General features: G+C 41.3%; 1 protein-coding gene across 2 annotated transcripts in view; it reads left to right on the forward strand.

Moving 5' to 3' along the window:
* The window catches only part of Sfxn1 (sideroflexin 1), a 51,084-nt gene continuing 39,292 nt past the window's right edge, over positions 1 to 11,792 (forward strand). For both annotated transcript variants that reach the window (XM_005376362.2, XM_013509460.1), the window contains exon 1: positions 1 to 38. The gene's annotated coding sequence lies outside the window, so the exon portion shown is untranslated. The remainder of the gene's footprint in view (positions 39 to 11,792) is intronic.

The following is an 11,792-nucleotide window of genomic DNA, read 5'->3' on the forward strand; positions in this document are numbered from 1 at the left end:
GAGCAGCGAGCTGCGCGGGCGGCTGCCGGGGGGAAGCGGTGAGTCGCGGGTGGCGGGAGCCGCGGGTGCACTGCGCGCGGGATCCCGGGGGAGGCGCGCGGGCTGGGGCGCGGTCCGAGGGCGCGCGGCGCGCTGCAGGGGAGACCCCCTGAGATCAGAAGCTCATTCTCAGGGCTGCGGTGCCGCGGGCCGGGGGTCCCTACACCTTGGGGACCCCCTTCGTGACGCTGCGCGACAGCTCCCCGCCTCCAGCATCCCGAGGCCCTGGCGCCCTCGAGTCCGCGCGGTGGAGTGGGTCTCGCCCCGCGGTGGGAGGGGGCTCGTCTGTCCACGCCCACGAGCACCCTGCCGTGCTGTCCCCGGCGCAGCGTGACGAAACTTGCCGCGAGAGCACCCAAGATGGCTGCCTCGGGGACACTGCACCCCAGGGGTGGGCGAGCGACTGCCAGGTGACCGCGTGGCTCAGGCCCCGTGCCTCTCAGCATCCTAGCTTTTGGCCTCTGCACTGGCAAAAAGCGAGGCCTGGAGATCAGAGTGGAGACCACCTGGCCTGTACCCGGGAACTCGCAGTCTAGTGGCAGATGTGCTCGTCGCCTCGCTCACACCTTGCATTTCTGGCTTTTCTCCTGATCCCCACGTGGCATAGGGCTCTAACTTTCCTAGAATGGCAGTAACCGCTGTACGTACTGAGTGTGCGCCACATGGTATAGGTCCCTTAGGTCCCTTGACTTGTACGTTCTTCTAGCCCTGTGAAGTACTTACCATGGTCTCATAATCCAGATGGAGGAGGGCAGGGTCAGAGAGTTTGAATAACCTACCCAAGGTCACACAGCTGGCCATCCCTAGACTAGGGCCATCAGAGTAACAGCGTAAGTGCTGCAGCCTCAAAGATGCTTTTGGTGTATTCTGTCCAAATCTCCTCACACACGCACACCTTCATTACATTACACCTGCGTTTATTTTTTTTCTCTTTAATAGCATTTGTAGTCAATCAAAATAAACAATATTCACTTGTTTTATCTTCTTGTGAATAGGGCCTAGGTGTGTCTTGCTTAACCTGCTCCCCAACACTAGCAAGCAATTGCTTCCACCAAGTAGGTCTCCACTGAAGATTTGTTGAGTGCGGGTATGAAAAAGGCAGCTCTGCTGGACTTCAGAGTTTGGGCATTTAACCAGGCCATAGACAGCTGCCCTCTGACACTCCAAGGCGTTCTGTCTCCTTCTTATCCTTCTAATCACTCTTCTGCTTGCTTTCTGGATTTTGACCTGAATCCCTCTGGATTTTTGTCTTTCTCTTCTCTGCCCCTCCCTATTTTATTGAGCTGCTTCCGTGTTCCAAGCACTGTAATATCGCAGTGCTGGAGGGAAGCAGGGGTAAACTGAAAAGGCTCTACAGCTCTTAAAGTGCTGGACAAGGATTTGAAGTATGAGAGAAAATTGTTCAGAAAAATGAATGAAGTCCGTACTAAGACGTTCTGGGACCTCAAACAGTTCTAGGATGGCGGGTGCCTCTCTTGCAAAACTTATGGTGTTTGGAGAGCAGAATCTCTCAGTTTCCATCCAGCTCAATATAAAATTCCTTTGTAGCAAGAGATAGTCTATATCTCGTAGACGTTTAGCCCATGTGGTCATTCAGGAAAGGGATAAGATGTGTGGCTGCAATTGTCAGAGAGAAACCTGGATAGCAATGGGTGGCCAAGATTTTCTGTAAGTTTTATGAAATCCCATGGGGAGGAAAATAGAAAGGCACCAATTGGGAGAGAAACTCCCACTCCCCATTCTTACTTCCTGCAGAGAAAGCTGAGAGGACAGACAAGACCCTTAAGGCAGGTCCACTGTCCAACTTCGTTGTTCTCAGATACCTTAGAATAAAATAAGATGTCCGACAGATCCTACTGGGCAAGAGTGATGAGATTCATTTAGTTGTAATATAATCATGGATGGGTTCAACTTCTGACTTGTGGTATAAGGTAAGAAGTCAGTAGCAGTAAGGTTTTTTTAAGGTTATTGTTTAGGAAGTAAAACATTTTAAAGATTACATTGCACATATACATTAACCCTATGTATCATTCATATATGTACACATACATATATGTGTATAAAGATAAATAGAGAGATAGATAGATAGATAGAGATATATCTCCCCTCTGCTTAATTATGCAAAGTTTAGTGTCAAATGTTTAGTTAACTACTGTTACTTTGTAAAATAATTCTATGGACTTGGGTATATATAATCTGTGAGTTGTTTCTTCTAAGTGGGTGATAAAACATCCTACTGAAGGTGTCCTAAATTTTATACTTTGGCAGTGTTTTATCATTTTTATAGACTGATGCCACCATCTCAAGAATTGTGGTTGCAGTTAGTTGGTCAAGGATTTAAACCTCTCCTAAGATATTATTTAAGCAACCCAGACTCAAAGCTGCTCTTGAGGACTGGGATGCAAACAGTGACTGTGTTGTCACAAAGATGTTTAAAGTTAATGAAAGGGTGGAATCTACAGAAGTGTTGGGGAGCATAGTCACCATGCTAGTCACTGTCCATATCTTCCTACTTCCAGACAGGAAGAGTATGCAGAATGCAAACCTGTTGCTAAGTGGAAATGTTCTTCGAAAGAATCCAATTCTTCACACATGATTCACCTTTTGTATCTATAATTTAATGTCGTATGTGGCCACACCCATAAGGAAAGAATGCTTGTTGCAGGTGACAGGCCAAAAGCCAAAGGGAAATTAGTGAACTACTTTTGGGGCTCTTTGGGTTAGTGTGACCATCCGTTGCCGACATTGCCCGGACCTCTAGAGGACCAGAAGTGTGGTACAAAGTCACAGAACTGCCGCTTCCAGCCTGTGCCATTGAGCTTGGCACTTAATTTCTCTGAGTAACTCTATAAAATAAGGGAAGTAGGGGGCTGGGGATTTAGCTCAGTGGCACAGCACCTGCCTGGCAAGCGTAAGGTCGTGAGTTCGGTTCCTGGTACCAGAAAAAAATTTTAAAAAATAAAATAAAATAGGGGAAGTATCTTGGAAGGATATGGTGAAGATTTAGCAGTCTATGATCTGTGGAAGCCCAGTGTCTGGAACTTACTGGGCACTCAGACATGTCCATGGGACAGCAGACAGCAGGTGGGCTCTTTTACACCTGCCTGACCCCAGCTGAACAATGACAGCTTAATTCCTTTACAGCACAATAGTTTTAACCAAGAGCGAATTTCCAGTTTAATAGGAGTCATCATTTTTAATCTAGCCAGGGTTAAAGACCTTTGTTACTAATTCTCTGAGAAAGCATATTTCCTGCTAATTAGTTTTCTGTGAAACTTCAGAAAATTCTTTCCCCAGCAGGCAAATGTTTTCTTTGTATGTAGCCAAAGGTTTGAAATACAAAAAAATTATTTTTCTTAGACTTTTCTGATCAGGTTCTTTGGGAAGCTGAGGCAGCCAGTCTCCATCTTTCCCTTCACCGCTGCCACCAGTGCAGTGGCTGCCTCTATGGGCAAGCCCACAGCTAATGAGGACAGGAATGTCCACTCTCCAGAGAACGCTTGTTCACAATGATCCGTCTGTATTTGGATCTAGGAATGAAACTCAGGGCCTGTACTGTACATTTAATAAAGATTTTAAAGACTTCCTGTATATTTCAGCTTGGTAAACAGTACCAACTCTGTGATCCAGTCCTCATCTCCATTTTATTGATGAGAAAACTGAGGCTCAGGACTATAACTTCCCCAGTGACATGCCCACAAAGAGATTAACAGAACCAAGACTCAAATCTAGATAGTGTTCATTTAAGTCCATTACCCGTTCCAGAGATTGTCAGAGTAAATTCTCAGAATAGGCCACAGGGCAGGATCCAGCCAGGGAAAAGAGACCCAGTTGGAATTGCCCAAGTTGGAACTGGGGTCACTGAAGTATTTATGCTACCACAAGAATCTTCTTTTAACTGGCAGAGGACTTGTTTTTTTTTTTTATTATTTATTTTGTATTTTTATATTGTTTCAATGTAGTATCTCCCAAACTTACTTGGTGTGATCATTGATCATTTATTTTCCAGAGCATTTTCATTAATCCAAGTTTGTAGTGCTCAGTGTGTAAATCTTTGTCAGAAGTTGGTATGTGTGTATAATACATCTTAATTCCTTTCTATATCCTTTCCCTTGCCCGTCCCCCCCGCCGCCACATCCATCTCTTGATCCTCTTCCTTTTTATGGGAGGTGGGAGGTGCGTGCCCTAATAATATTTATATTCATTGTGTAGAGTTGGTACATTTACTTAACATATCTAAATTCCTTTTTCAGTCCTCTTTCCCTCTCTTCCTTTCCCCGCCTCCATTTCTTGGTAACCTTCCCCTTTAAGAAACATGTATCTCCCTACTTCCTATTATTTAGCTTTTTTTTGCTCTTTATTTATACTTTGGGTTTCTCATGTAAAGGAAACCTTGTGAAATTTAAGTTTGTGTGTCTGGTTTATTTCACTTAACATTATGATCTCAAGGTACATGCACTTTGCTAACAATGACTTAAGTTTATCTTTCTTTATGACAGAGTACTACTCCATTGTATGTAAATACCACATTTTCTTCATTCATCTTTTGGTGGACATATAGGCTTCTTCTAAGGTTTAGCTATTTGAATTGTTCTGCCATAAATATTTTTATACATATATCTCTGCAATGGGATGTCTTCAACTCTTTCAGGAAGATAATATACATAGAAGGGGAAGGGCTGAGTCATACTGCATTTTTAGTTTTATATTTTTGAAGAATCTCCATACTGATTTCCAGGGTGGTTGTACTAGTTTACATTCCCACCAACAAGGGAGGGTTACCCTGCAGCCTCACCAGCATTTGTTTTTATTTCATTTGTTGGTGATAGCCATTCTTTTTGGGATAAGATGGAATCTCAGTGTTGTTCTAATTTGCTTTTCTCATCCAATCCAAAAATGGGCATCTGAAATGAACACACACTTCTCAGATAAAGAAATACAAATGGCAAATAAGGTCTGGGGATTTAGCTCAGCGGCACAGCACCTGTCTGGCAAGCGCAAGGTCGTGAGTTCAATTCCCGGTACCGGGGGAAAAACAAACAAATGGCAGATAAATGCATGAGAAAATGTTCAACATCATTAGTCATTTAAGAAAGGCAAATTAAAACAACATTGAGATTTCACCTCACCCCAGTAAGAATGGCTAGCATTAAGAAAGCAATCAATGACAAATACTGGAGAGGCTATGTTGAAAAGGTACACTACTGCACTTTTGGTGGGAGTGTAGATTGGTGAAACCACTGTGGAAATCAGAATGGAGACTCCTCAGCAAACTAGATCTAGAGGTCCCATTCAACCCAGCTATTCCCCTTCTGGGTATTTTCCCAGAAGATCTGAAAATATCATATCACAGCAATATATGTGCATCTATGTTCATAGCAGCACAATTTGTAATTGCTAAAATGTGGAAGCAACCCAAATGTCTAGCCACTGAGGAATGGATAAAAAAAATGTGGTACTTTTATATAATAGAATATTACTCAGCTATAGAGAAAGATAAACTCAAGGCTTTTATAGGTAAATGGTCACAACTAGAGACCATATTCATAAGTGAAATAAACCAGACCTTGATATGTAAACAAGGTATTGTCTCACTAATGTAAAGAGTGAATAAAAATTAGGTATGATAGACATTGTGAAACAAAAGGAAAATGTTCAAAAGTAAAGAGCAACTGGGCTGAGGGAAGAGAGAAAAGAAAGGGGAAACTATGTATGTATGTGTATATAGGATAGCTAACATAGTTGTACTACTGATTTCTATCACTTTACTGAAAGGAACAGTTAATGATTACTTATTTGATCAATCTTACATGTCTCTGTTTGTTTTCCTGAGCAATCACTTTGAAGATACCAATACGTAATACAACAGCCATTGTTAATTTCCTACTGCTTTGTCTGTAACTCTGTATTGCTTGTATTGTTCTTAGGCTATTTTGTAAATGGATGTCTGTTTGTTAATGTTTTCCTTCTTTTATTTTTAAAATAAATTTTAAAAAAGAAGAAATAAAGATAAAAAAATAATTTGCATTTCTCTAAAGGGCAGTGATGTTGAGTATTTCTTCTTGTATTTCTTGGCCATTTGTACTTCTGTGAAGTGTCTGTTCATTTCACTTACCCATATTTTGATTTGGTCTTTTATTTGGGGGGGTCTAATTTTTTTTAGTTCTTTATATATTCAGATATTAGTCCTCTGTCTGAGGAATAGCTGTCAAAATATTTTTCTATCCTGTAGGTTGTCTTTTCATTCTGTTGGTTGTTTCCTTTGCTGTGCCGAAGCTTTTTAATTTGATATGATCACATTTGTTGACTGTCAGTACTACTTCCTGTGTAACTGGAGTCCTGTTGAGAAAGTTCTTGCCTATGACGATGACTTCAAGAATTTTACCTATTTTGTCTTTCAACAGGTTGATTCTGTTCTAACATTTAGTTCTTTAATCCATTTTTAGTTTAGTGCACAGGGAGAGATACGGTACTAGATTCAATCTTTTGCATGAGGATAGACAGTTTTCCCAACACCATTTATTATAGGAACTATTTTTCCTCCAGTATATGTTTTTTTCTCCTTTGTCAAAGATAAGATAGCTGAGTGTGCCTGGAGTTGTATCTGCAACCTCTATTTTGTTCTGTTGATCCTTATGTCTGTTTTTGTACCAGTACCATGCTCTTTTTATCACAGCAGCTTCATAGTATAACTTTATTATACTGAAGATTTTGTTGCCTCCTGCTTTGCTCCTGTTGCCCAGAATTGCTTTGGCAATTCTGAGTCTCTTCTGGTTCTGTATGAATTTAGGATTATTTCTCCAGTTCTATAAAAAATGCTGTTGGAATTTTGATTGGGGTTACATTAGATCTGTATATAAATTTTGCAAGTATGGCCATTTTTACTATATTGGTTCTGGTTATCCATAAATGGGATATCTTTCCAGTTTCTGATGTCCTCTTTGATTTCCTTTTTCAGAGTACTATAGTTTTCATTGTAGGTCTTCCACTTCCCTGTTTAGCTTAATTACTAAGTATTTAATTTTTTTATGTCCTTGTAAATGGTATTTTTTTTCCTAATTTCTTTCTCAGTGGCTTCATTTTTAGTGTACAGAAATACTATTGATTTTTGTATGTGAATTTTGTATCCTGCTACATTAGTAATCATGGTATGTCAACATGGTATGTCAATTGGATTAAGAAAAGCCTAGAAAATTAGTAAAGCACACTCCTGGGTGTGTCTTCATGGGTGGTGGAGGTTGTCGTAGACCTTGGGTACTATATAAGGTCCCTCACCCCTTCTTTGCACTGTTTCTCTGTTCTGCTTCCTGGCCACCATGAGTTTTGCTCCATCATACCCTTCCACCATTACATTTCTGCCTTGGACCCTGCTGACCATATACTGCACCTCTGAAACTGTGTGCTACATTAAACCTCTCCTTCTTTAAATTGTGAGTATTATGTCTCAGCAACCAGAAAGCTAGCATACCTGGTCATAGGATATTCTCTATGTACTTAAAAATCAGATTCTCTCAGTTCTACTGATTCAGATTTGCAAAGAAGATGCTTTCCCTGGTCACAGGCATTTCTTAAGAGTGTCGGAGTCCCAGAACCACATGACCTAGGTTCACTTTTCTACCTCTTACTCGAGCAACTTAAGAATGGCCCTCCTGTAATAGATAGAGATGGTGATTGTTATAAGGCAGATGCTCTTTGAGTAAACCATTAATGAATGTTAATGGTTATTAGTGGCAGTGCCCTAACTGTATTGATAAAGAAATGTAGAGCAGTTGTATAATGTATATATTTATATGATCTCCAAGTAGTTGAAGGAGCCAGGGTTTGAACTTAGATCTGTTGCCTCCACAGGTGTTAATAATTACCACCCAGTAATAGCTCTTTACATACCTTTCCCTTCCTCCTTCCTCCCAGGAATTCTAAGTTACACAACAGGTGACCAGGGCTAGGGAGGTATGTCCTAGAGCCAGGAGCTCCAAGTTAAGCTAACCCACCATTTCAGTCAGCTTACTTGGGTGCTGCCTAATTACAGCAGATTTTATCAGTCATGTTGGCATATGTGTGTTGGGAGACATCGCAGGGCCTTGGTGTTGGGAATGGTTTGTACCCTTGCATAGGCGTGAGCTACTTGTATGGCATCAGGCAAGGTGATTTCCCAGAAGGGAGGCACTGATGTCCTCACAGAAATGTTCATGAAGACAGTGTGACAGGACTTAACTAGTGCTTTGAAATAAGATGGACATAGCTAACATTTCCAGTAGGCCTGTGGTATAACATGTATTAGAACTATAGAGTATTTGTCATGTTATTCCTTTTCAACTTTCATGAGACAGAGTTATTGTAAATTTCAAAGCAAGTTTAGTTCACTGATAGAATGGATAGCTTTTGAGAGATGTGTATAGATTTGAACACCAGAGCCATTCGTATCCCAGTCTTTAATATGATCATTTACCCAGGGTAGAAATCTAATAACTCATTTTGAGATTTCATCAGCAGAGCTGGATGATGTCCATACATGGTAAGTTTTAATGTGAAGAGTATATATGGATATGTTTGCGGAAATTAATTTAGGTTGTATGTCATTAAAATGTATCTCTTTTCAACTTTACTGTGTATTAATATCTTTCCGAACACAAGACCAGGCCAGTGATAGACCTCTAGCAGATATGGAATTCATTAATTTTGTTTTTGAATGAGTAGAAAGGTACTGACAGATGCATTTTGATGAGGCTCCATGAGACTGTTTTCCCAAAATCTTAGCTAAGAGATTAAACTGTAACAGGTTTTTTTCCTAATGGGTTGTTTCTGTCCTCTTTAAAGACCTGTTTCATACATATAGAATATATAAGATGATCTGTGGGCTCACTAAATTCAGAATAATGCTGTACTTAGTAGTGGTTTCAAGCAGCTAACATTCTCAGTTCATTGTGAGAATGTCTTAGAGTGAACAATTAGTAAAGGTTAGTGGTCACTAGTAGACAAATAACTTCAAATCACTCTGCTTCTTAATGAAAGTGCTATCAGCCACAGAAACTTAAAATTCTTCTTCTTTTCTCACAAAAGATAATACCTTCAAAGTCTGTATTTTCTTTAAAATCACTCCTAAAAAGATTCTCAAGTCAGAATTCACATCTCAGATGATCAAGCCCCACTGAAGAAGACTTGCAAGTCCAAATTAATACCTCATTCAGTCAGGTATCAGGAAGGTACGTTTCAGCTGCTTAAATACATAGGTCTCTGTCACGGAATTGGATAGCTTCTGTCACTTCCCTACACTCCTTGTTCCACTGGTCTTTCAGACCACAAAAAAGAATTCGGGGATTATCAGCAGTGTGCCAACATGATGTGTAAACTATAACCTTTGTGACTGACCACCTGCAGTTCTTAATAAATTCCCTCTGGAGTCACTCTTCACCTGTCTATCTGTGATACACTGTGATACATTCCCATCTCTTACAGTCTCTCTGAATGTCTGGCAATATCATTTCAGTGTTTTTGCTTGACTGTCAAAGCCTCAAGTAGACATAGCAAACAGAATATCCTCCCCCACTGGCATCTTTCACTTGCTTGAAGTATTAGGAATCTCATAAACTCAGACATTCTTCAACATTCTTTGACATTTGACCTTGTGTCTCTTTGAGGTATTGCATTTTTCATTAATTTTGCTGTATCTGCAGTTGGGAAGTATATGTCTTGTCCTCTAAGACCTTCTATTCACCTTTTTGTGGATACTGTGTGTCCACAGTATCTATGTAAGGTTTTGCAACATATTGACTTCCTCCAGTGTAAGCTGCAAAAATTCATACTTAAGACACAGCCGTTGTAGCATGGTCACTGTCCATCATCACAGGCATTGTCAGAACCTCCTGGCAAGTAGTACTTAAAAACACTTCTCTAATAAGATATCTGATCATTGCCTAGATTCAGTCATCAGGACAGGTCCAGTGACCGCAATAATGGGATGCCTATTTATGCATTTAACCCGATGGCAGGGAAATCAAATGTTTCCTTTACCCCACATCCCACCACCATAACCTTGCTTCCTAACCAGGAAAGTGCCCGTGACATTCTCAGCCAGACCAACTGTCAGTACCACGCATGTAAGTTGGATATCTCCACAGCACATTTCTCTGTCTCTCTCAGCTGCAGGCTTCCTGGGTACCTTGCCACCTGCCAGCCCATTACCAACCCAGGTCTGGCTGCTCACCACTTGAAAGCCAATGCTCAGGAGACAAAATTTGGTGAGAAGGAAATGAGTTTTAGTGAAGGGCCAGTGTCCTGAGAAGGTGAGGGAGCATTGCCCGAAAGCCCCAGTTTAGGGGGGAAAAAGGGCTTCTGTGGGGAAGGAAATGTCTCAGAGCTCTGTGTGTGGCCCTAGCCAGGGGCCTGTCAGGCACAGGTCACCTGTGCAGTTTCGTGCCTTCTTACACTAGACCCACTGGATCAGCCTTTTTGAAGAAGAGGTAGTATTTGTTTCTTTAAAGCACTCACTGGGTGGATTTTGATGTGTTCTCTTGGTTCAGAGCCACTGGTCTATGCCAGCGGCTTTGCAGGAGTAAATAGTTCCCCAAAGAGGGGGGCACTCTATGCACTCCGCAGTCTCCCTACTACTTGCTATCACCATTGCCTAGCACTTTTAGAGCTTGCAGAAACAACTGTCTGTGCTGTGTCATCCTCTCCCATACCAACCCCTGGAGAGTTAAGTCCCTACCTCTTTACTACCCCTAATTAAAACTAAGCAATTATTGAGATTTCTTTTGGACATGCTAGCTAAAATTGCTTACCTCTTGTTTTCTAGGATACCACACTTTCCAGATTTTCTACCCACTGCCTGCTGCATCTCGGCCTCCTTTTCATCTTCTCTCACCCTTCACATTCAAGCCTTGGATCTGTCTTCTCTTCACACTGTACTTCCCTGGAGATTTCATCCCATCTTCCAGGCTCTTACTCCAGTCTCTGAGCTGGCAGTCTCCAGACTAGACCTTTCCCCTGAACTCCAGACTTGAATATTTCACTGCCTCCTGGACAGCACCACTTGGGTCTCCATGAGGCTTGTCAAGTTTAATGGCAAAGTTTAAAATTCCTGTTTTCCCCTGAGACTTTCAGTTTCTCTAGTTCGTCTCTTACTTTACCCCCCTTCTGTCTCTCTCTTCCTCACACCACTTTCAGTTTGTGCCATGTTGTTCTTTGAAGACACCAGACACATTCCTACCCCAGGGTTCTTGCCATGTCTGTTCTCTCTTTCTGGATTGCTCTTCCCCCATCCCCATGTTATTCAGCTCCTCATTCCTTCTGATCTTGCGCCAATGTTATTCTCTCAATGAAGCCTAGTCTGACTACCCTAATGTAAAATGCGATCCATAGTATGCATGACCCTTTGTATCACATTGCTTTTTATTTTTCCTCAAACCATTTACTGCCTTCCAACATATTGAATAATTTACTTATCTCTTATGTTTTTGCTTATTTCTTGTGTCCTCATTTACCTGCCAGCCCAATGTCAGCTTGCCAGAGCAGGAATTTTATCTTCTTTGTTCACTGAGAGTAATGATTCGGTCAGGTAGTAGGTGCTGGTGAATAATTACTAACGATAGAAGCAATTTTAGAACTTAAAAGGAGGGGAGGCTAAGAGTTTTCCTGGAAAGAATTTTTTATGTTTCGTATTTAAACTATGGTCTACCAACAGGAAGGAATTATATCTTTGACATCTTCAGAAATAGAAGAAAGATATATGAAATTGTCTTATTGTTTAGTGT

Source organism: Chinchilla lanigera, unplaced genomic scaffold (assembly GCF_000276665.1).
Source record: "Chinchilla lanigera isolate Chin_1 unplaced genomic scaffold, ChiLan1.0 scaffold00007, whole genome shotgun sequence".
Taxonomy (NCBI): Eukaryota; Metazoa; Chordata; class Mammalia; order Rodentia; family Chinchillidae; genus Chinchilla; species Chinchilla lanigera.